This window comes from Nematolebias whitei, chromosome 23 (genome assembly GCF_014905685.2).
Source record: "Nematolebias whitei isolate Nwh7 chromosome 23, NemWhi1, whole genome shotgun sequence".
Classification (NCBI taxonomy): domain Eukaryota; kingdom Metazoa; phylum Chordata; class Actinopteri; order Cyprinodontiformes; family Rivulidae; genus Nematolebias; species Nematolebias whitei.
Window position 1 is genome coordinate 15,501,003 of NC_056520.1, and position 22,748 is coordinate 15,523,750.

Consider the following 22,748-nt stretch of genomic DNA (forward strand, 5'->3'; position numbering starts at 1 on the left):
CCCCCCCCCCCCCCCCCCCCCAAAAAAAAAAAACGACTGACAATCAGTTTCTTAGCTTACAAGCATGTCTTAGAGACATAAAACCTTGGATGCTCCTCAATTTTCTGCTTTTGAATTCAGAAAAAACAGAAGTTGTGGATTTTGGACCCTAGCCTGTTGGGAACAAATTTTACTTTGTTTGGATTGGAAATAATTTGGCCTCTAGTTCTTATGTGAAGTATCTTTGTGTTATTTTGGATCAGGATAGCCTATGTCATTTAACCCATCACATTAAAATAGTTACCAGGACCACTTTGTTCCACTTGCACAATAATAATAATAATAATAATAATAATAATAATACGTTTCATTTGTATATTTTTGGATAATACCCCTAAATTTAGAACCATCTTGTCCAAAAATGATGCAGAACAACTGTTCTATGTTTTTATCACTTCTAGGCTGGACTATTTTATTGTCTATTGAGTTACAAGGATAAATCTTTTTTTTTTTTTCAATTTTCATTAACTCCCTGTCAAATTCAGAACAGAATGTAAAATTTTACTTCTAACATAAAAATGCCTTATTAACCACGTTACAACTTACATTAAAGATCTTATAGTTCCATATTTTCTAAACAAAACATTGCGCTCTCAGACTGCAGGTTTACTTGTGGTTCCTAGACTTACTAAAAGTAGAATGTGAGGCAAAGCTATTGTTATCAGGCTCTTCTCTTGTGGAACTAACTTCCACTTTCTGTCCGTGAGGCTGACACTTTGTCTACTTTTAAGATTAGGCTTAAATATTTCCTTTTTGATAAATCCTATAGTTAGGGTTGGTTGTCTTGAGTTTTCCTATAGTTATGCTACTATAGGCTAAAGGCCCACACATACTTGGGTGTACTGTGTGTACTCCGTGAGCCATGCGGACTCCACGCGTACTGTCCGCAGACAGTTGAGACGTCATACTCGAGCGTACAGATTGTCTCCGTCTCCCGGCATCTTACAAAGGTGTCCAGCCAAGACAGCATAGAAAAAATAAGTGGGACACCTCCCTTTGCCACATCCTTACTTTTTCTCTCATCTTCTTTCTTGCCTTAACAAATCTGTCCCTGAGGTACTTCCAATTAGCTCGACAAAGTGCCTCGTCCTTACCCAGGGTCTGAGCTATTTTGTCTCACGAATTTCTTGCTCTCTGAAAGCCGTTATCTGAGAGCGGTTGGTGTTGCATACAAAACAGTTTGATGTGAACACCGTTTCTCGCCGGAAAGTTTATTGTGTGACACAGAGTGCGTGTACACGGTCATAAAAATGTTTCATTGCGCGGACATGGCCGACGGACGTCTGTGTTGAGTCCGCCTCGAGTACACGCAGACCAATGGTGTAGTCTACATATTTGTAGTGGACATACTGTGCTTAGAAACCAAAGTACACTGGTTAGCACAATGTGATCATCAATTTATTTTGGATTTTTAAGCGTATTGAACATTTCTAAATTTCTCTGACACTTTTATTTGAATAAATGAACCACAAACTTTGTACAACAGTTGGCTTTGTATTAAAAACATGCTATAGAATTTATAAAACAGTATCAAAGCAAAGCGCTGCATATCGATACTATGTTATGGAAGCGTTTACCTGCCGTTTAACGTATTAACGACACGTACCTAATGATATGTCATGCATCAATGGGCACTTTTAAGTGGGTATACTGAAATTCTTATGCTTTTCTAGTGGGTATACTCAGTATGCCCGCGTATCACGTAGACTACACCATTGGCGTGGACCTCTGCAGATTGAAGTATGCCTGGGTATGTGGGGGGCCTTTAGACTGCTGTAGGACAAACTGACCACATTTCCTCACTCTGCTGCTGTCTTTACTCTCTCTGCTGTTCATGTTTGTGTTGGCAATCATTTTTATTATTACCACGTGTATTTCTTTGTCTTTGTCCCCAAGGATATTAAACCTGGACCTGCCATTCTGTTTTTGTCTGTTTTTCTTTTCTCTCCTATCTAACCACAGTCAGTCGAGGCAGATGGCTGCCCATCATGAGCCTGGTTCTGCTGGAGGTTTCTTCTCTTTGAAAGGGAGTTTTTCTTTTTCTACTGTTGCCAGTGTGCTGTTCAGGATGGGAGACTGAGACAAAGTGAAGACGATGCAAGCAACTGGCTTCCTTGGAAATGTTTCTTTTACTAATTGGCATATGATAAATGTTTTGTATAGTGCCCTGAAATGATATTTGTTGTGAATTTGGAATAAACTGAATTGAAAAGAAAGCCTATCAGTCTTTGACCATCAACTTACTGGTATATTTGATACAGTAACCACTTCAGACCATTTTTCTGAAAAAACAGTAGCGATGTCAAAACCTTACTTTCCTTTTATACAGTGTTAATGTCAACAACTTCACCTTGGTAACAAGTACACTGGCAGCCACGCCCACATAATCCACCCACAGGACACTGATAACGCCCCCAAATGTCCTGGCTAACATTAAAAGAACCACACAAAGAAACCAGGCTTCTAACATATAGATTAATTATTCCCTGCTGCCAAAAGGCATGCAATATTGTTGTTGGTTGTTTCTGTGTGTGCAAATATGTCTGTCTTTTAGCAAAATATTTCACAAATCTGTGTATAAATTTGAAAGAAACTTGCATAAAAAGGCATTAATAAATGTACACCTATAACTATTTACTATTATTATTATTATTATTATTATTAGTTTGGGGAGTGGTGGCGCAGAGGTTAGTTAAGGTGGACATGTGATCGGAAGGTCGCCAGTTCAACTCCCCGGACCGACAACATCAAAATGTGGGTGGGAAAGGTGAAACACCCACACCTGCCTCCACCCTCATTTGCCCTACCCTGGGCCCTTGAGCAAGACCCTTAACCCCCATTATCTGCTCCCCTAGATGCCCTAGATGGCAGCTCTCTGCTCCACACAGAGGGCTGTGGTAGCTCGATGGTCTGTGGTTGTGTCAGGAATCTGCAGACAAATACGGAAGGCGTATCTCTAGGGCCACACCTGATTGGACAAATGTATCAGAAGACTTTTTTTTTCTTCAAATATTTATTGAAAGAATACAGAATGGCACAATAAAATACAGTACAGTATACGGTAAAGTAATAACAGCTGCCAGGGGGTTACAAACATTGAGACTCAGAAGACTTGTGGTAGTGTGGAGTGGGGAGGGCTAAATGTTTGTTTTTTAACACCTAGCCATTACATTAAAAAACAAAATCCATTTTGGTTGTTGAATAATGTGAAAATAGTTATAATTGATTCATAAAGAAAGAAAAATAAAGTAGCCAAAATAATAATGATACTTAAACTGGCTTTGGGACAAAGGATGTTTCCTTTAACTTCACATTTTCTTGTTCAACCTGTAGTCACTGCAGATGAGTGATTGTCAGTTACTGTAAGATTTCTGTAACTGGAGCAGGTATTTCTGTTTACTGGTTAACTTTCTCAGCTGTCTCACATTTTAAGGGTCAATCCTACTCCATGTGTCGGCTCCTTTCATAGATCAGATCTCATAGAATAACACTTCTAAAGAGCAAATTTTGTTTTTAGCTTTTGTTTTGGGCCATTATCTCATTACAGGACTCATGTTCTTTAATTGAGACCAGACTTTTTGACAAATAGGAGCAGGTTTCGCTTTAGATGCTTCATATTTCATTGTACCCAGACCACACTCAAGCCAACCTGTGTCAGGTGCAGCCTACAACCCAAGAACAAAAGACAATCATCTCGTGTTTGACAGCAGATATAATGCTGGTTCTTAGAAACCTTCAGTTTAAAAAAAAAAAAAGAGGTGATGCAACTTTTTTTTTTTTTCCATTTACCCTTTATTTATCCAGGTAGTCTCATTAAGCCACGAGAACTCATTTTCAAGAGATACCTGTTTTGGGGAGCAGATGGGGGGTTAAGGGCCTTGCTCAGGGGCCCAGAGTGGTGCGAATGAGGGTGGAGGGAGGTGTGAGTGTTTCACCTTTTCCACCCACATTTTGATGTTGACGGTACCGGGAGGTCAACCTGCGACTTTCCAATCACAAGCCCATCTTCTAACCTCTGTGTCACCACTCCCCCCAAAAAAACTTACCTAAAGAGCAGCAAATACAGCTAACCAATCAGTGTTTGTCCTCTAGAAACACTTATTCTTTAGAAATACCCACTTTTGCTCTTCAGAGAACCCTTCTCTTAGGAAGGGCATCTAGCGTAAAAACAATCGCCATGTCTTTGTGCAAGTTAGTTAGCTGTGTCAACTCCTGGAGCAGCCAATAAAAAAAAAAAATGTTTGGGGCTCAAATCAATTTAAGATGGCAGCCAGAGCCAACTGACCCTAAAAACACAAATGTAGCCATGATTCAATAAATCTTACAGATACTGAGCTAAACTCGGATGCGGTAGTAGCCAAAATTCATCTTCGACTGATACTCTGAGTGTGACATCTTGTGATTTTTCATGAGATCATGAAATTATTTTCAAGGTTTGACCAAAATTGTTACAAAGTTCTCCTGTCCTTTACCAACTTGAGATTTTAGTGGAAAAACTCTGGAATGAAAGGCGGCATGGTGATATGCAATCCTATAAGGATTGCAAGGCTTTTATTTTTGCATCCAGAATGAATTCTTAAAACTGAAAACTGTTGCTCCCTGCAGCTTTTAGTGTAACTGTGCTTAAACCCTCTGCAGAATTCCTGGCGGTTTACAGGGCTACCATCAGTGACAGGTCAGTGTGTGTGTGTTTACCGTTGGTTTTTGCATGTATGTTGATATAAGAGATGGGAGAGCTCTGTATTTGTTTAGTCCGTCTGGCGACCATGCCGATTTCATGATAAATATTAGAGCTCAAATATGTGAGTAGAGCATTTATTGAAAGTGATCACTCCAAACATTGTTTGTTTGTCTGCAAAATTGCAGCGGCCTCTTTTTGTCGAGCGTGTTATGAGAAATTTCTCCCCAAAGCAGCCCAAATGTAACCACTTCGATTCGTGTTTGTTTTTCGCCTTTTCGAGACTGTTTGTCGATGTTTAGAAGTGCTTGTGTATGTGTGCGCTCTTAGAGGAAGGGTAGGGGTCCACATGTGAGCAACGATGATAGCTACACCGCATTTGGGAAAAACAAACACCTCAAGAGACCCATATATATCCAGTTGCAGGGAAGTTTTACAAACCGGAGTGAAGTACATTTATCCGCCCACTGCATTTTTTTTTTCCTATATGGGATTACAAGGTGGTCAGGCTCTGCCAAGAATCCTCTAGGTGCAGTGCAGAGGGAGTGAGAGCCGTGTGTGTGAGAAAGAAGGCCAAAATATGTGACTCTAGAGTCAAATGGGTGGGGGTGGGAAAGTGAGGGAAGAGGGGTCTTGAAGTTGAGAGGCCGGAAATGGAGAGGAGACCAAGGAACAGTGGGAGAGTGACCTTTTACAAGACAGCTGTTCTCTCTCAGGTGCCTGTTCTCAGCAAATCTGAAGCTGCTTTCTTTTCTTTTTTTTTGTGCACATTAGTCATTATTTAGTCCCGTGGGATGAAGAATGGACTGGGGAAAGCGTTTAATGTGGCAGGAAAGAAAATTACACTCTCACAAAAGCCTGTGAATGACTCACATGAACACAGCTGATACACAAACTGACTTGGACTTCAATCAACAAACTAGGAGTTTCTACTAAATTCTAGTGTATCGTTATCCAGAAAACTGTAGAGTGCTGAAACATTTACTTTGCATGATAAAAACAGAGCGGCTTGAAAAACTTGGATGAACTTGATCAAAATATTTTAACGAGATGAAGAATAGATAAAGACTCAACCATATAATCCAAGTCCACAGCAATTTGGTATAGATTTTGGTGGAATGCTATGTTACCCTTTGCATTTACCTGTAAGCTGTGTACGTTCACACTGCTGTGTTTAATCAAATTTTTGAATACAGAAAATGGTAAAGTGGCTTCTTTTTATCTAGCTTAAAGAGATAGTCTGGTCATATCTGTAGTAATGTGTTATCAAATAGTAGTCAATGTCCAGGAAATGGTCTGCTAGGATTATAGCAGAGTCCTCTAACATTGGAAAAATGTTTCAGATGCTTCTTTCAGACAGGTGGTTGAGGTCTATCAGGACTAAAAGCTCAAGACACAGGGACAGTTTATCCCCTTCGCTAATGTAATAGATCCCCCTCACACCACAGGAACTCTGACTAGTATATTAGGACATATGTTTGCTGGCAATCTAATATTGCACTGCTCTGGACATTTTATTGAACTTATATTTTCTGGTGTATAGGTATTTCTCTTGTATATAATTGCATTTGCTCCTATTATGCAATTTCTGTTTGCACTACAAGCCGAAAAAATAAATCCTTGTACCTGTATAACACAGATGTATATCTACTTTGCGAAGTTCAAGGATCAAGGTTCTTTATTTGTCATACACACCCCATGTGGTACATGTGGTGGAACAAAATTGTGTGCACAGGGTGCCAGTTACATCCAACAAAAGTATAAAATATAAAAGAAAAACAGTAATAAATTCTAAGATATGAACTAAGAAAAACGTTAACTAAAAATGCACTAAGCACTACTAGTATAAAAACAATACGACAAACAGCAGCACGTACATGAGTCTGTGTGAGCAGATGAGCACGCATGAACATATCAACATGAAACAGATCAGCAGCAACATGATGTGCTTTTTCACAGTGATTATCCTGATTAGATATTCATGAGTAACAACCTTAGGGTAGAAGCTGTTCCTCAGTCTAGTGGTTCTACATGTAATGCTCCTCAACCTCCTTCCTGAGGGGAGCGGGGCAAAAAGTGTGTGTGCTGGGTGAGTGGGGTCCTTCATGATGCAGGAGGCCCTCTTCCTGCATCTGGAGGTGTAGATGTCTGTGATGGTGGAGAGGCTGACTCGATCATTCTTCTGTGCATACTTCACCACTCTCATCACTCAATGTATCAGTCATAATACAGTTATGTTATACACTGTGACATCAGTTATGGAGCACAAAGTATGGAGAAAAAAAGCATAGGCTAGGCAAATGGATAACCCAACGAGAGCTGACTTTTCAGACTTTCTCAAAAACAATACACTTAATAAACCTCTACTTTTGCGTGACATTTTAGTTTGTTGATTTTTCCACAACAATGTCCATGTTAGCCCAACATCAGCCTAATCAGCTTGTACAGTCAGTTTAAAAGTTGGCACAATTTTGAACGGACTGACATGCATACTACACATCACCTGTCACAGTTATGGTTAAAGTTGTGACCTAGCATAATGTTATGATGAGAAGTGACAAAGTTGTAGTTGTTTGGGTCAAACCTTCAAATTAAAAGTTTGTGTAACCTCACGTGATATATCATATCATATTGCGATATCATATCATATCGTGATATCATGCTCAGAGTATATGCTGAAGATGACGCTCAGCAAGCACCATATCTAGTTTCAGCTCAATATTTGTTAAACTGATTGAATTACAACTATTTTGTGTTGGCTAATGCTGAAGAGCCACAAACGCACATAAAGGCAGAACATTATCGTCCACTTTAGAGTTTTGGCGTCTGACTATAACGATGTAAATGATGACTTTCTTTTCAGAATTTTTTTTATTAAACAAAACACCCTTTGTAAAAATAATTTATTTTCTTTAAAATGTGTCAGCTGGATTGCTCACCTTAATGGAGCCCCCCCAAAAAAACTACCTCAAAACATCAACCCTAGGAACCTGTTTGAAATATAAACTGTGCTGTAGCTAAAGAGATGGATGTATTTCATGTAGTCCTCTTTTATGAGCATACTAAAAGAGTCAGGAGGGGGTTTGATCAGCAAAAGGAAAAGGCATTAGGTCATACAACACACCTTGTCTCCGCCAAGCTCTGCAGGTTATAACAGCACAGGGAGGGGAAGGAGATTTTTTTCTACCCCCTGAGCGAAAGTCTTCAATCTTCCAAAGCCTGAGGGGCTGAGTAGGTGTTAATTATTAAAGGTGTTTGAACAAAAGGCTATTCTAAGCCTGCTGGAGCCACCAACTGGACATTCTCCTCAGTGTGTGATGGATGACTGGCTTCAGAAATACTCTGTTTCCGTTACAGTGTTAGTGTTGAATTACTCCAAAAGACTCCCGGAGACCTGTGCTTGTCTATTCTCCTCTCTGAACAGGGATAATCAGGTGTTTCACCGCAGAAGAAACATGCTGCCAACGCTGCAAATCAGAGGAAGCTGTAGCTTATTTTTGCGTTTACCATTTTTACTTGTAAAGAAGTTTTAATGCGAAGTACAAATATTTAGATTTCACTTATAAGGCAGCTAATTTAAAGGATTGTTCACAACAATGCAGCTTGGCAATCACTAAATGGCCATCACTCTAAGGAGAAAGTTTGTTAAATGTTGCATAGTTTTGTTCAGACATTTTTATAAATTAGTATTTTTTTTCTATCTTCATCTACATATATCTACTTTTTTTTTTTTTCCATCTACATGTTTCAACTGTAGTCTGTGTTATGCGTCTGCATTTTATGCATGCTCACACTCTGTATTTCACTGCAGGAGCAACAAATCTGAACACACACACACTAACATGATAATCATACAATATAATTAAAGGGTAACAGAATATATACAGAGAAGTATGAGAAAACATCAAATTACTATGACAGCTAAACCATATATAAACTATGAGAGATCCTGATACACCACAATGATAAAACAGTACAGGAGAAAAAAGCGGCATTGTTTATGAAATACTTTGCATTTTTTTGTGGAAAAGCATACAGAAGAGAAACAGTTGAATCCCAGGAGGAGAGAAATGTGTCAGGAGACAGTGAGAGAAGAGGAAAGTCAAGAATGTAAGACGGAGGGTGGCAACCCTAAATGTGGGGAGAATGACAGGCAAAGGTAGAGAGCTGGCTGACATGATGCAGAGAAGGAAGGTAGATGTTTAATGCGTCCAAGAGTCAAAGTGGAAGGTCAGCAAGGCCCACAGCATGGGAACAGGGTTTAAACTGTTTTACCATGGTGTGGCTAGAAAGAGAAATGGAGTGGAGGTGGTCCTGAAAGAGGAGTTGGCAAAAAAAAAAAAATGTAGTAGAGGTAAAAAGTGTCAGATAGGGTGATGTGCCTGAAAGTAGAAGTAGAAGGTCTGATGCTAAATGTTGTCAGTGGTTATGCTCCACAGCTTGGATGTGATGGGGAGGAGAAATATACATTTTGAAAATATTTGGATGAAGTGATAGAGTATTCCCAGGGAGGAGAGAGTGGTGATCAGAGCAGACCTGAATGGACATGTTGGTGAAGGAAACCGAGGATGAGGAAGTGATGGGTAGGTTTGGTGTCAAGGAAAGAAACCAGGAAGGGCAGATGGTGGTGGATGTTGCCAAGAGAATGGAAATGGCTATAGTCAACACCTATTTCCAAAGGAGGGAGGAACATAGAGTGACTTATCAGAGTGGAGGAAGGAGTACACAGGTCGACTACATTCTGTGTAGAAGAGGAAACCTGAGGGAGATTGGAGACTGTAAGTTTGTGGCAGGGGAGAGCGTGGCCAGACAGCATTGGGTGGTTGTGTGTAGGATGACTGTTGTTGTGCTGAAGAGAAAAATAGTAAAATCAGAGAAGAAGACCAAATGGTGGAAGCTGAAGAAGGAACAATGTTGTGAGAAATTCAGAGAAGAGCTGTTAAATGCTCTGGGTGGTAAGAAAGAGACTTCAGATGACTGGACTACTACAGTGACAGTAATTAGAGAGACAGGAAGGAAAGTACTTGGTGTGTCATCTGGACAGAAAAGACAATAAGGAAACCTGGTGGTGAAATAGTGAAGTACAGGAAGTTATTCAGAAAAAGGTTAGCCAAGAAAAAATATGACAGAGGACTGAATAGAGGAGACAGGAATATAAGAAGATGGGACATAGAGCAAAGGGGGAGGTAGTTAAGGCAAAGCAGAAAGCATATGATGAGTTGTAAGGGGGGATGAACACTAAAGAGAGAGAGAAGGACTTGCGCCAAGTGGCACGACAAAGATCAGGCTAGAAAGGATGTGCAGCAGGTCAGGCTTGTTAAAGATAGGCATGGTAATGTTCTAACAAGTGAGGAGAGTGTGGTGGGAAGATGGAAGGAGTACTTTGAGGAGCTAATGAATGAAGAGAATAAAAGAGAAAGAAGAGTAGATCCTGGAAAATGTGGACCAGGAAGTGGGAAAGATTAGTGAGGGTGAAGTCCAGAAAGCTCTGAAAAGAATGAAGAAGGAAAAAATAGTAGGACTTGACAACATACCAGTAGAGGCTCAGAAATGTCAAGGAGAGATGGCAGTGATGTTTTCGACTCAAATATTCAATGGCATAGTTGAGAGACAAAATGCCTGAGGAATGGAGACAAGTGTGCTGAACAAAGAGTGATGTACAACGTTTTAGCAACTACAGGGGAATTAAGTTGATGAGCCACAAAATGAAGATCTGGGAGAGAGTTGTGGAAGTTAGACTTAGACGAGAGGTGAGCAGCAGTATGATTTTATGCCAAGAAAAAGCATCACAGACGCCATCTTTGCTTTGAGGATGCTGATGGAGAAGTACAGAGAGAGTCAGAAAGAACTCCATTTGGTCTTTGCAGTTTAAAAAAAGCATATGACAGAGTGCTGAGGGAGGAGGTGTGGTATTGCATGAGGAAATCTGGAGTAGCAGAGAAGTATGTTAGACTGGTACAGGACATGTATGAGGACAGCAGGACAGTAGTGAGATGTTCTGTAGGAGTGACTGATAGCTTCAAGATGGAGGTGAGATTGCCTCAAGGATGGGCTCTGAGCTCCTTTTTGTTTTTTCTGATGATGGACCGACTAACAGATGAGGTCGGACAGGAATCCCCATGGACTATGATTAGGGTTGGGCATCGAGTCTCGAGAATCGATTGGAAAGATTAGGAATGAGATCATCAGAGGTACAGCACATGTTGAACAACTGGGAGATAAAGTTAGAGAGGCCAGACTGAGATGGTTTGGACATGTCCAGAGTAGGGACAGTGGGTATACTGGTAAAAAGATGTTAGAAATGAATCTGCCAGGAAAAAGACAAAGAGGATATATATGGATGCAGTTAGAGAGGACATGGAGGTAGTTGGAGTGAGGACAGAGGATGCAGAGGACAAAGTGAGATGGAGGAGAATGACTCGCTGTGGAGACCCCTGAAGAGGGAAAAGCCGAAAGAAGAAGAAGCTGAATCTGTGTTTAGCAACGCATTCACACAAAACAGTCTTCATTTTCCTCAAATTGACTGACATACATGGCAGAAAGAAACGCCCCTGGCCACCTGCTGCCACCAGCATTGTCATGTTTGAGATTTCGCTGTTCAGATGGACTCGAGCTTGCTCCTCTTCAGCAAACAGGTCTCCAATCTGTCAAGCAACACGAGCCCCCTGAATTCTCTCCCAAAACGCTGTCCAAAACTTTAATTTACATGTGCAAATCTACCCTCCGTAACTGTTGCCTGGAGAAGAGTCAGGAGACAATGAAATAAAACGAAAATAAATAAATACAATGACAAGAATAAGCCTTTTTGCTTAGCAGTTACATAGGTTTAAAAATGTCTGTACACGTGAACTGCAAAACATCATAGAATTAAGAGCATAATGCATCTATGGTTATTATAAATTACCAAAAATCTTTAGCAATATTTAACATTCTAAATGCAAGTGTTAGTTCATGTATTTGTAAGATTATTTTTTTTGTGTGTTTTAAGGATCTATTTCATTACAAACAGACATAAAATGATTAGTTATACTGATTTTCCCATGTTTTGTTGACCACTCTATTCATAAATAGAACACTAGTTAGATCATCTCACTTGTTTTTTTTGTCCTATAATAAATAATAAACCATAAAAGATTGAGAAACAATTAAATTCATAAATAGTTCACATAATAATGAGTTGTTTTGTTTGTTTTTATGGCGTTCCCTAAGAAGTCGAGCCATGATTTAAAAAAAAAAAAAAAAAAGGAGCATGAGCAAACAAGTAGTAAAAAGTGATACTTTATTAAAGAGTAATGTAAGCAAAGCAACAAACATAAAAGCGAAAGCAACATAAAAGCATCACATAAAAAGAACTGGCGTCAGGAAAAATTAATAAAACATCAACACATAAAAGCAAGTGTCTAAAAGTGAGATTCAGAAGTGATTTAAAAGAAGATACTGATCTAGTCAACAAACTATCACGGATCACGCTGCAGTAAAGCTCAGGAGCTCTTTCACTTTGGGAATCAAAACCAGAAAAACAAAAACATAATAGCTTTAATTTAAATTCATGACCAAAGTTAACTAACCCAAGTACAAATCACATCCTTATCAAAACTTAATCAGTTTAAATAGAAATCCTGCAGGTTTGCCCCAGTCTGTAAAAGTGCAGGAAAGTCGTAGGATTGTTGGAAGAAGCAAAACACCAGAGTTAAACCTTTAAATTTTTCAAATATAAAGTATATAACAGGGCTAGCATATCAAGTAGGCATATTAAAGTATCTTCATTTACTTAAAAAAAAATACAGAAAAAATAAATCTGAATCATCAACAGAAACAAAAAAGTAAACATCACCAATGATGCAGGTAATTGAAATGATCAAAGTTCATGCTCAATAATCCAAGTAAAATAATCCAACAAAGTTCAGTCAGGTCATCTGAACGGTTTCTTTCTTTTTTATTTTTGTTGAGATGTTTCGTCCTTCATCCGAAAGACTTCATCAGTCTGAAGAGCCACAATAAAAGTCTCACAAGCAGCTAATTCAGAAAGTGGACCAAACTGTTTGCTGGTGATAAGATGGTTTCTGCGGCCCACCCTCTCCCCCATAAATTCGTCTGAGGCAGTCATAGCCAGGTCATCTGGATGGCTTCTTGTTTTGTTGAGACAATTCGTCCTTCATCCAAAAGGACTTTGTCAGTCCGAGGAGCCACAATAAACTCAGTCCCACAAACAGCACACTCCTATAGTGGACCAACCAGTTTGCTGGTGATGTTTGTTGCGGCTCCTTGGACTGATGAAGTTCTTTGGATGAAAAATGAAATGTCTCAATCAACAAAAAAGGAAACTGTCCAGATGTCCTGACTGAACATTGTTTTTGTGTTTTTGAACCTGGATTATTGAGCATGAACATTGATCTCTTTGTTCCACTTTGGAGTAAGCTCTTTGGGGGAATAATCAGTTTTGTGTGTTTCCTTGACTGATGGCCTTCCAGACAGAAGGTGAAAAGTTTCAGCAAAAAAATAAACTGTCCACATGACCTGACTGAAAATTGTTGGCATGAATATTGATGTTTTCAACCACTTTGGATATGGCTGCCTCAGAGGAATCGACGGGGGAGAGGGAGGGCCCCAGAGACCATCTTATCACCAGTAAACTGGTTGGTCCACTATGGGAGTTTGCTGCTTGTGGGACTAATTTTGTTGTGGCTTCTCAGACTGATGAAGTCTTTTGGATGAAGGATGACATGTCTCCAGATGATCTGACTGAACAATGTTGGATTTTTTTTACCTGGATTATTGAGCATGAACTTTGATGTTTTGAACCACTTTAGCTATGGCTGCCTCAGAGGAATCGACGGGGGAGAGGGTGGGCCCCAGAAACCATCTTATCACCAGCAATCTGGTTGGTCCACTATGGGAATGTGTTGCTTCTGGGACTAAGTTTGTTGTGGTTCCTCGGACTGATGAAGTCCTTTGGATGAAGGATGACATATCTCAAAAAAAAAAAAAAGAAACCGTCCAGATGACCTGACTGAACACTGTTGGGTAATTTGATATTTTTTTTATTAAGGCTCCCTACGCACTAGATGATAACCTAAATAAAACAAGGCTCAACCCAAGATAAAATGGGGCTGAATTGCTGTACCTTAGAAAACCCTGTGGTGTGAAGGCAGTCCTGACCATGAATGAAAAGGTAAAGGTGAGCGAAGTTTATGTGCAGAACCTTGATCGTATCCTCTCTTTTTCTTCTCTAATCTTGCAGGCCTGATCACAACGAAACAAGGGCTCTGCGTTCGCAAATGGAGAACTGCCGAGCATGATGCAATATTTCCTGGCACTTTATTGGTTGGTGCAGCCACATAGTCAGTGTGTGGCACGATCCTCTTAGTTATTGTAAAATGACAACACACACATCTTCATACTTTAAACTGCTCTCAGACTCCAAGTTTACTTGGGGTTCTTAGAGTTTATAAAAGGAGGTAGGGATTTCAATCAGACTCATCTCTTATGGAGCCAAGTTTTGATTTCCATCCAGAAGCCTGACACTGTCTAATTTTAAGACTAGGCTTCAGATTTTCCTTTTTGACAAATCTTATAGTTAGGGTTGGCTTGGGTTTCCTGAGATATCCCTTAATTGTGTTGCATTTAGGCTTAGACTGCTGGAGGAGGGTAGAAGCGGAAATCCTACTTGAAAGGGTAGATGATCGTATGTGATATTAGAAGTCGTGTTGCGTCGTCTGTTGTGTTTAAAATGAGTGTTTATGTAATTATTTTCAGTTTACACACACACATACATATATATATACATATATATATATATATATATATATATATATATATATATATATATAGTACATGGACAGATAAGTGTTATTCATTCAATGCAGTCATATTTTTTCATAACTTTATTATGAGTAAGTCTGAGAGTTACCGGATCCAAGCAAATAGTTGCCGGAATGCACCCTGTCAAAAGAAGAGAGTTCCCGGATTCTGTTCCGGCAGGAGCTGGCTCAGATTAAGTACTGGTTGTAATCTAAGCATGAAGTCAGCACAGTCAGCCTTGCTTTAAATTTTCCAGAATCAAACCACATCGGTGTATGGGAGCGCTCGTGGATACGCTGTTGCCTACCCAGGACATCGATACACTGCTGCCACAATAGCAAACCACCAATAACTCATTAGGGTCTATCACTCATAATGTTGAGCCCATGATGTTTTTAATATTACCTTTCAAAAATTCTGCATAGTTTTAGGAAATGTAATTCTTAGCATAGAAGAGACAAACATTACATTGTGAAATGTTGAAATCTTATAGTTAGAAAAATATTTTATAATACATAAGAAAATGTAATTGCATGAAATGCACAAATCAGGCCACAAAATCCTGACTGAAGTCCTGCTTTAGGGACATATGCTCTGTGAGTGTGTTGTTTGATGAAAATGAATGAGTTGTTTTGAGTTACAGCTTAATAACAGTAGAGGTAGATTTCTGAAGATGGTTGAGGTTGGTGGACTATCGGCTCAGATTAAAGTTTCCACAATTTGTCTACACAAAACTATGAACAATGAGCCTGTGGTGTGTCATTACCTGCTCAGTATAAGTGGGCAAGGAGCAGTGCAGGTTGGCAAATTATTTGAAACTTATTGGTTTACAATTTTGGGGAAAAAATAAACAACAAAAACTAGAATTTATTTGGAGAAACAAAATGTATTCTCCTCCTGAGAAATACATTTTCAAGAAAAACTAAGTATTTCACCGGCTGTAAAGTATGACGACTTGTTAGCAGAATGCATTTTTTATGGCGACGCTTATGAAGCATTCACACTATTGTGATCCATTTTTCTTTTGTACATTTTTCGGTATCTTTCTCAAGCCAAAATTTTTGTGCTCTTTCAACAAATCATTTATCAAAACGCTCAGCTCTTTCAAGAAAATCTTGTTATGACTATTGATATACAGTAGGTGCAACGTTAGCTTTTTGAAATATTTAGCCTTTTTTGACACTTTTTTTTCTCATAGAAAATGAATTGAACTCATTTTACATTCTTCACATCTTTAGATCTGTTTACAACCTTTTACTGTTCCTTTCTCATTTTGTTCTGGTTCAGCTTATTTTAGCTTCCTTGTGCAATTTTAACCTTTTTTCAGCAATTTTCAGCTAATTTCAGCTTTTTTGTGCTCCTTTCAGATTCTTTCTGCTAAATACAACGTTTTTGTGGTTTATATAACTTCTTTCTGCCAGTTTCAGCTTTCAGCAAATATTTTTGCAAGTTTCAGCTTTTTCTGCTATTTCATTTACTATTTAGCAGTTATATGTTAATTTTAGCTTTTGCAGCTAATTCCATATTTTTTGGCACTCATTTAAACTTTTTCAGCCTAATTCAACAAAAACGGTGCTCTCTCCACTTTCTTCTTGTAATTTAAGCTTCTTTCTACGTTTTTTTTTTTAGCTATTTTTAGCTGTTTTTTTTTGTTTTGTTGCTACTTTGTTTTTTTTTCCAAATAATTTCCACTTTGTGCTAAATTCTGCTTCATTCAGCAAACATGTGCTTTCTGCTTTCTTATGTTAATTTGAACTTGTTCTACCTTTTCAGGTAGATTTTTAGCTAATTTTAGCTGTTTTCAGACAAATTCAACTTTTTGTGGTAATTTCTGCTACTTTAACTAGATACTTTAATTAACTTATTTATGCTAATTTAAGTTGGTTATGCTCCTTTCAGCCTTTTTTTTTTTTGCTTGTTTCAGCTTTTTCTGCTATTTCAGCTACTATTTAGCTGTTTTATGCTAATTTTTGCCTTTTCAGCTAATTCCATTTTTAAAAAAAAATCTCATTTCATCTCTTTCCACTTCCTTCTGGTAGTTTAAGCTTCTTTCTGCATTTTCAGCTAATTTTCAGCAATTTTTTGGGGTGTGCTAATTTCTTTTAAAGCAATTTCCCATTTTTGTACTAATTTCTGCTTATCCTCATTCAGCAAATTGTTCTTTCTACTATATTCTGCTAATTTAGGCTTATTCTTCTTGTTCAGATACATGTCAGCATGTTTTTTTAAGCCAATTTCATCTGCTTTTCAGCAAGTTCTTCTGCAATAAGCATTCACACTGCATTTTCACAGGAAATGCAATTTCTCTAGTTTAACATTATTTTTCCTCTCATATTTTACTCAAACAAAAAACAAGGTCTCAGAAGGATTACTTTTTTTTATTTTTTATTACATATATACCTAACTATATTCTTAGTGTATACTGTAATTTTTAAAACTGCATGTGCAACATGATTCTGGCAGAACACAGAATTATAGTATTCTTCTTCAGTTATGGTTCTTACTTGTGGCCCAGTTCAGAATGTACTCCGCTAGCTAACATTACTTGGTTTGGTCGGAAAATGTCTTAAAGCTGTTTAGATAAATTTAACCCTTTACTATAAAAATATTTAAACCAGCGTTGCCCATTAATTCTTGGTTTTTAAAAGCATTGCTCTAACTAAAGAGGACGTTATGATAAACAAGCAAAGCAACTTTAATTTCTAAACAAGGGTCAAATCTGTTTATTATCTAAACCCTTGAAAGTGGAGAGTTTGGCTTTTTTGTTTCTAAAGAGTAGGCATTGTACTTTGTAGACTAAAGGAGGAAAATAATCAAATCAAAATAATTTAAACAACCACCCACCACCTTGCATGCCAAAGGTTAAAACAAAGATGTTTGCAATCTATTAGCACTTGGAGATGAGTTTCAGCTACTACTACACCAGATTTGAACTCAATAATTATAAAAGTAACTTGGATCCATAAGGTGCTGCATGTGCTTGTATTTATTTTTAATCCTGGACTTCCTAGACCTGCAGCTGGAAGAGCCACCGTTTTCTGTTAAATGACACTGAAAGCTTTTGTGAAAAACTTTAGCTCTGACCCAATGACATCGCTGCAACAGCGAGCCTCAGGAGAGAACCTAGCGTCAAATTACCTCTCAGCCCAGACCTGTACTTTCTTCCTGCGTGTGTTTTTGAGAGACTGTATGTGTTTTGGAGGATGCGGGGTGGGTGGGAGACTGAGGAATGGGGTCTTTGCTGTCTTGACCACAGGCTGACTGCTCGCCCTGGGCCCCTGGCGTCAGTGTCAGGGAGAGGTGAATCAGACTATCTCCACTTGCAAATCTCTCCCCCGGGATCCCAGAGCCCTCACACTATCCCCACCTCCTCTCCCACCTCTTGCAAAACATCCTTTTAGAAGGAGTCCATCGGCCGTTATATCCCTCCTCGCCTACTTCAGCACACCAGCAGGGCGATAGCTGAGGGGAGGAGAGGTGCGACCAGGCCGCTCCGTCACTCACTTCCTCTGCTCTCCAAATACGGCTACCTTCGCTTTCAAGGTGACGCACAGTTTAGTTTCTCAAACCTGGGCTACTGGGGTTTATGAACTACAGGCCTTGCTTAAGTGGTAATTTAGGCAGGAATTAAGGGATAACATGTGTTTAAGAGAGGAAATCCTTTGAGTTTCCTTTTTATAATAGAGCACCTACCTCACAGTGCGTAATTAGAGCCAGATGTTGCTCTATGCAGCATTAAAGACACCGGCCTCTCTCTTTTCACCCTCTCAGCTACGTGAAACGTCTTGAAATTCTGTCATCATGCTGGCTTTTGTGTGCTTGTTTGCTTGCATCCACTCCTGCGCCGGTGCCACATAATCACATTAGTTAGATTTAATCTAAGAAGAGGCAAATTATGCGCTTTTCCCATCAAATTGTGCTGCATGACGAGCACCATGCAGAATCGTTGAGTACGACCTATCCTTGAGTGCTTTACATGGATGGAGCAGGACTAGTAAAAGCGTAAGCTGTAGGATGAAAGGGAAATACTAATAATGTCTCACATGTGTAATGGCAAATTGTTTGCTAACACCGGTGAGTAACACACTTGGTTTCCAGGATTGTGGCAGCAGCCTCCTAATAAGCAATATTTATGATAATAAACTTTTCTTGGACCTGTCTAAAACTTTTGACACTGTGGATCATAACATCTTGTATCATAAGCTCTCAGAAATTGGTTTCTCAGATCACGTCATTTTTTGGTTCTCTAATTATCTTTCAGATCGGAGGCAATGTGTTCAACATAATGGTGTTTCCTCCAGTTATTTAACAGTCAACATTGGTGTACCACAAGGCACAGTCTTAGGACCCACCCTCTTTACAATCTATATAGGTAATGTAGGTCAGAGCATCCCTGATGCATCCTTACATTTCTATGCTGATGACACAGATGTTCATTGTCGCGCTAAAACAGTTGCTAAGGCTTTCCAGCTTTTGCAATCCGCTTTCGACATCATCCAGTCAGATTTGTTCTGTCTCAAACTGGTGCTAAACGCCGACAAAACCAAAGGGATGCTTTTTTCAAACAGGAAGTCAGTCCCATGAGTTTTTCCCTCTGATTTTATCTTCAAATGGTGTCCCTATTGAGTTTGTCAATTCCATCAAATATTTCGGTATCTTGGTTGAATCGCATCTCTCTTTTAAACTTCATGTGGAAAACCTAGTAAGGAAACTGAAAGTTAAATTGGGTTTCTTTTCAGAAACAGATCCTGCCTGACTCTGAATGCTAGAAAATGCCTTGTAACTGTGACTTTCCGTACCTCCATTGACTACGGTGACATTATTTACATGAACGCTCCTACAAGCACCCTGCAGATGTTGGATGCTGTCTATCATGTTGCGCTAAGATTCATAACTGGCTGTAACTACCATACCCACCATTGCACCCTGTATGGCCATCATTAACTTCACGCAGACTCTCCCACTGGTACATTTTCATCTTCAAATCACTTCTTGGTCTGCTGCCTTCATGCATGTCCTCCTACATGTCACTGCATGAGTGCAGCTACAGCGTGTGCACTCGTGACATTATTACATGCAGTGTTTCCCTCGAGGTCTGAACTAGGCAAAAGGGCCTTCTCCCACTCCGCTCCTGTTTCCTGGATTATCTTGCAAAAAGATCTGAAGCTCTCGACCTTGACCTCTCTAAGTGGCTTCAAACATCTGTTAAGTTCATGGCAAAAACCAATGCAGACGTGTTCCTGTTTTTTGTTTTCTACCCCGCCTTACAATCTAGCTGTTTTTTTTGCTACTTTTCCTTTTAATTATCCTTTTAATTGCCATTTTATTTTCATTTGTTGAAAAAAAAAATTGTACGCATCCTTTATGACTGTCTATTGTTGTCGTTGTTGTCCACTGTTGTCATCAATCTTTGGTAAAATTCAGGTCTCTCTTGTAAATGAGTCCTCATTGCTCAATGGAATTAACCTGTATAAAAAAAGGTTGAATGAATGAAAAATAAACCAAGGGCAGGTCGGGTGAGCACTGTCAAAAAAACAACAAGTCAATCTTTGCTACCCAGTGTTGCCTCATCTCGTTGCCCGTCTGTTAGCACACTTTTTTCCCACTTTTTCCTATGATGTACAAAGGCGGGGGAAAAAAATCACATCAAACCCACAGATATCTTAAACTTCTACATGTCTGAAAGGGAAGGCAGGAGGGGCAGGGGGGCTGGAAATCAAAGGGAATAGCAAAGTTAAGTAGAAGCACGGGAACGCGTCTGCGAAACGTAAATATTTTGTCCTAATGGTTTGTGTGTTTGGGGGCAAAAGAAGCGCACATCTGATGAAAAGTGGAGATACACGCACCAATTCAGCCAGCAGAAAGCAAGGTGGGGAAGTAAGTAGGCAAAAGAAGAAAAAACAAAAAAACACAAGGGGCCGAGGTTCATTTTAATTTCTCATAAGGCATCTAAAATTCCCTGTGAATTTTTTTGAACTCTGTGCAATTATGCATGTTTATTCATTTTGATTAAAAAAGTCGTGTCCGCCACGAGCCCAAAAGATTTGTGCCGCTGAGCGAGTGACAGTCCATCAGACGCAGATTAAAGGCTGACTTTTCACTGCCTTGTACCTACGGAAACAGCAGGTAACTGAAATCATTTTAATATTTCACTCCTCTCACGGGACAGTCCTCAAAAATGAAGGAGGAATATACGGGCTTCAGTTTGAGTTGGCGTGACACGAGTAATACGCTGATTAGCTGCTTTGGGCCTCAACTCCTCTCCACTTCTAACAGCTACTTGACTTCTTTCTTCTTCCCCTTTGAATCTACCGGCCACTTGAGGGATTCACGAAGGAGACTCAGAAGACGTATAAGAAAAGGAGAAAGGAACAGGAGAAATGACTACGGACAGGTTAAAACCTGAGGAATGGAAGAAAAGACAGCTCAAAAAGATTGTATTACATGATTTTTACACCACAAAAGTACAAACAACGTAAGCCCAATTAAAGAAAAGTCCCCAAAATTGGAACAGTGTGGTTTCTGCTGACAAAAGGAAGGTGAGAAATAGTTCTGGTCAGAAGTGTTGTATAAAGTACCTCAAAGTGATACTTCAGTGAAAGTACAAGTATCTTACCATAAAATTACTTTGGTACAAAGTTAGTCTCCTTTAAAATTATTACTTGAGTAAAAGTCTTAAAGTATCTGACATTTAATGTACTTAAGTATCAAAAGTAAATTTCTCATATAAAATGTACTTAAAGTAAGAGTATTAAGTAAAAGTAAATGGTTATAATTTATAAAACAACATTTATTGGGTGCAGTATTCAATGACATAAACTTGGAAAGTTTGAACTGAACAATGAAAGATTGATCTTTAAAAAGTCTGATTGTAATGAAGTATATTCATTCAACCTTTATTAACAAAGATGTTAGAAAGCTCACGTTGTTGTGTAGTTGCCTTGTTTACTGAGCTAGGTTCTGTATGGTTATGACTTGTTTCTTTCTGAATTTAATAGTTCCTATGCTCTTAAATGCACCGTGGCTGTTCCAACACTACTGAACGCACCGCTTTGTGTAAAGTCCAGAGCTTAGTTGTTTTTTTGTTTTTTTTCTCTCTCCCAACATGGACGGAGCCTTGTTGTTAAAGCTTGTTGGTGCTTTACTGGTTTACTGCTGTGTGTAAATACCAGAAGAAACACAGCAAATAAATCACCCTGAACTGGTTATCTGTCTCCGTGTTTTTTTATTGGGAAGACTAGTGGCCTGACAACTTAACCTTGCTGCGCTAACCTGTTAATGTCCTGGAGAACATCAAACCTCTCCATTTTAGCAGCTACTGTCATTTTCACACCTATCAGGAATATACAGTGGCGCCACTGTGAGTCAACAAAAACCTATTGTAACGATTGATATCTACATATGCATCTAGCTTGTTCACAGATGGAACTACAGTTTTCACACAAGCGGCAAGGGAGGGGCTGGGTTTGCGATTGAGAGTGTCAGTGAGGGAAAGAGAAGGGGCCACGTGAAGTCACAGACTGGGAGAACAAACTAGCATTGCCCAATCAGATTTCTTCTAATTTTATATTGCAGGAATAAGTAACTAAGATGGTTAAGGGCTATGTATTGGAGTAAAAGTACACATTTTATTGAGGAAATGTATTGGAGTAAAAGTGAAAATTGCTAGAAATGTAAATAACAAAGTAAAGATATGTCAAAATTCTACTTTACGTAACAAAGTATTTCTACTTTGTTACATTACAACACTGCTGGACAGAAAGCAGAAAACATTTGATGTAACAGTGTGGGAAGCCTGGGCCAGAGAACATACATTAGAGGAGACCAAAGAAACTTTAAAGTATATTATTAAAAAAGAAAAAACAAGAAAACAAGAAACATCAATTTCCTTCCAACAGCTAAGCACCTACAGGTCATTATTTTCTGTGCCATCTTATAATGTAAAAGTCCAGAGTCCTGTTTGGGAAAACGTCTTTCTGTTAAATGAACTATAAATATAGACTTGGACAGACTTATTTCTCTACCTTGACCTCTAGCATTAAAGCAGTAACAATCTGTAAACAAGAAGGTTTGATCATGACAGGCTTCCACCATAAAGTCATTTAGTCTTTGCTTATGATGTTGCAGCAGCCACAAAAATTACTCTGGTTATTGGTGTGACTTTGTTTTTATCTACAACATAGTTTCCTCTAACGACAAACAAGAAAGTGTCAGTTAATAAAAAGCAGCA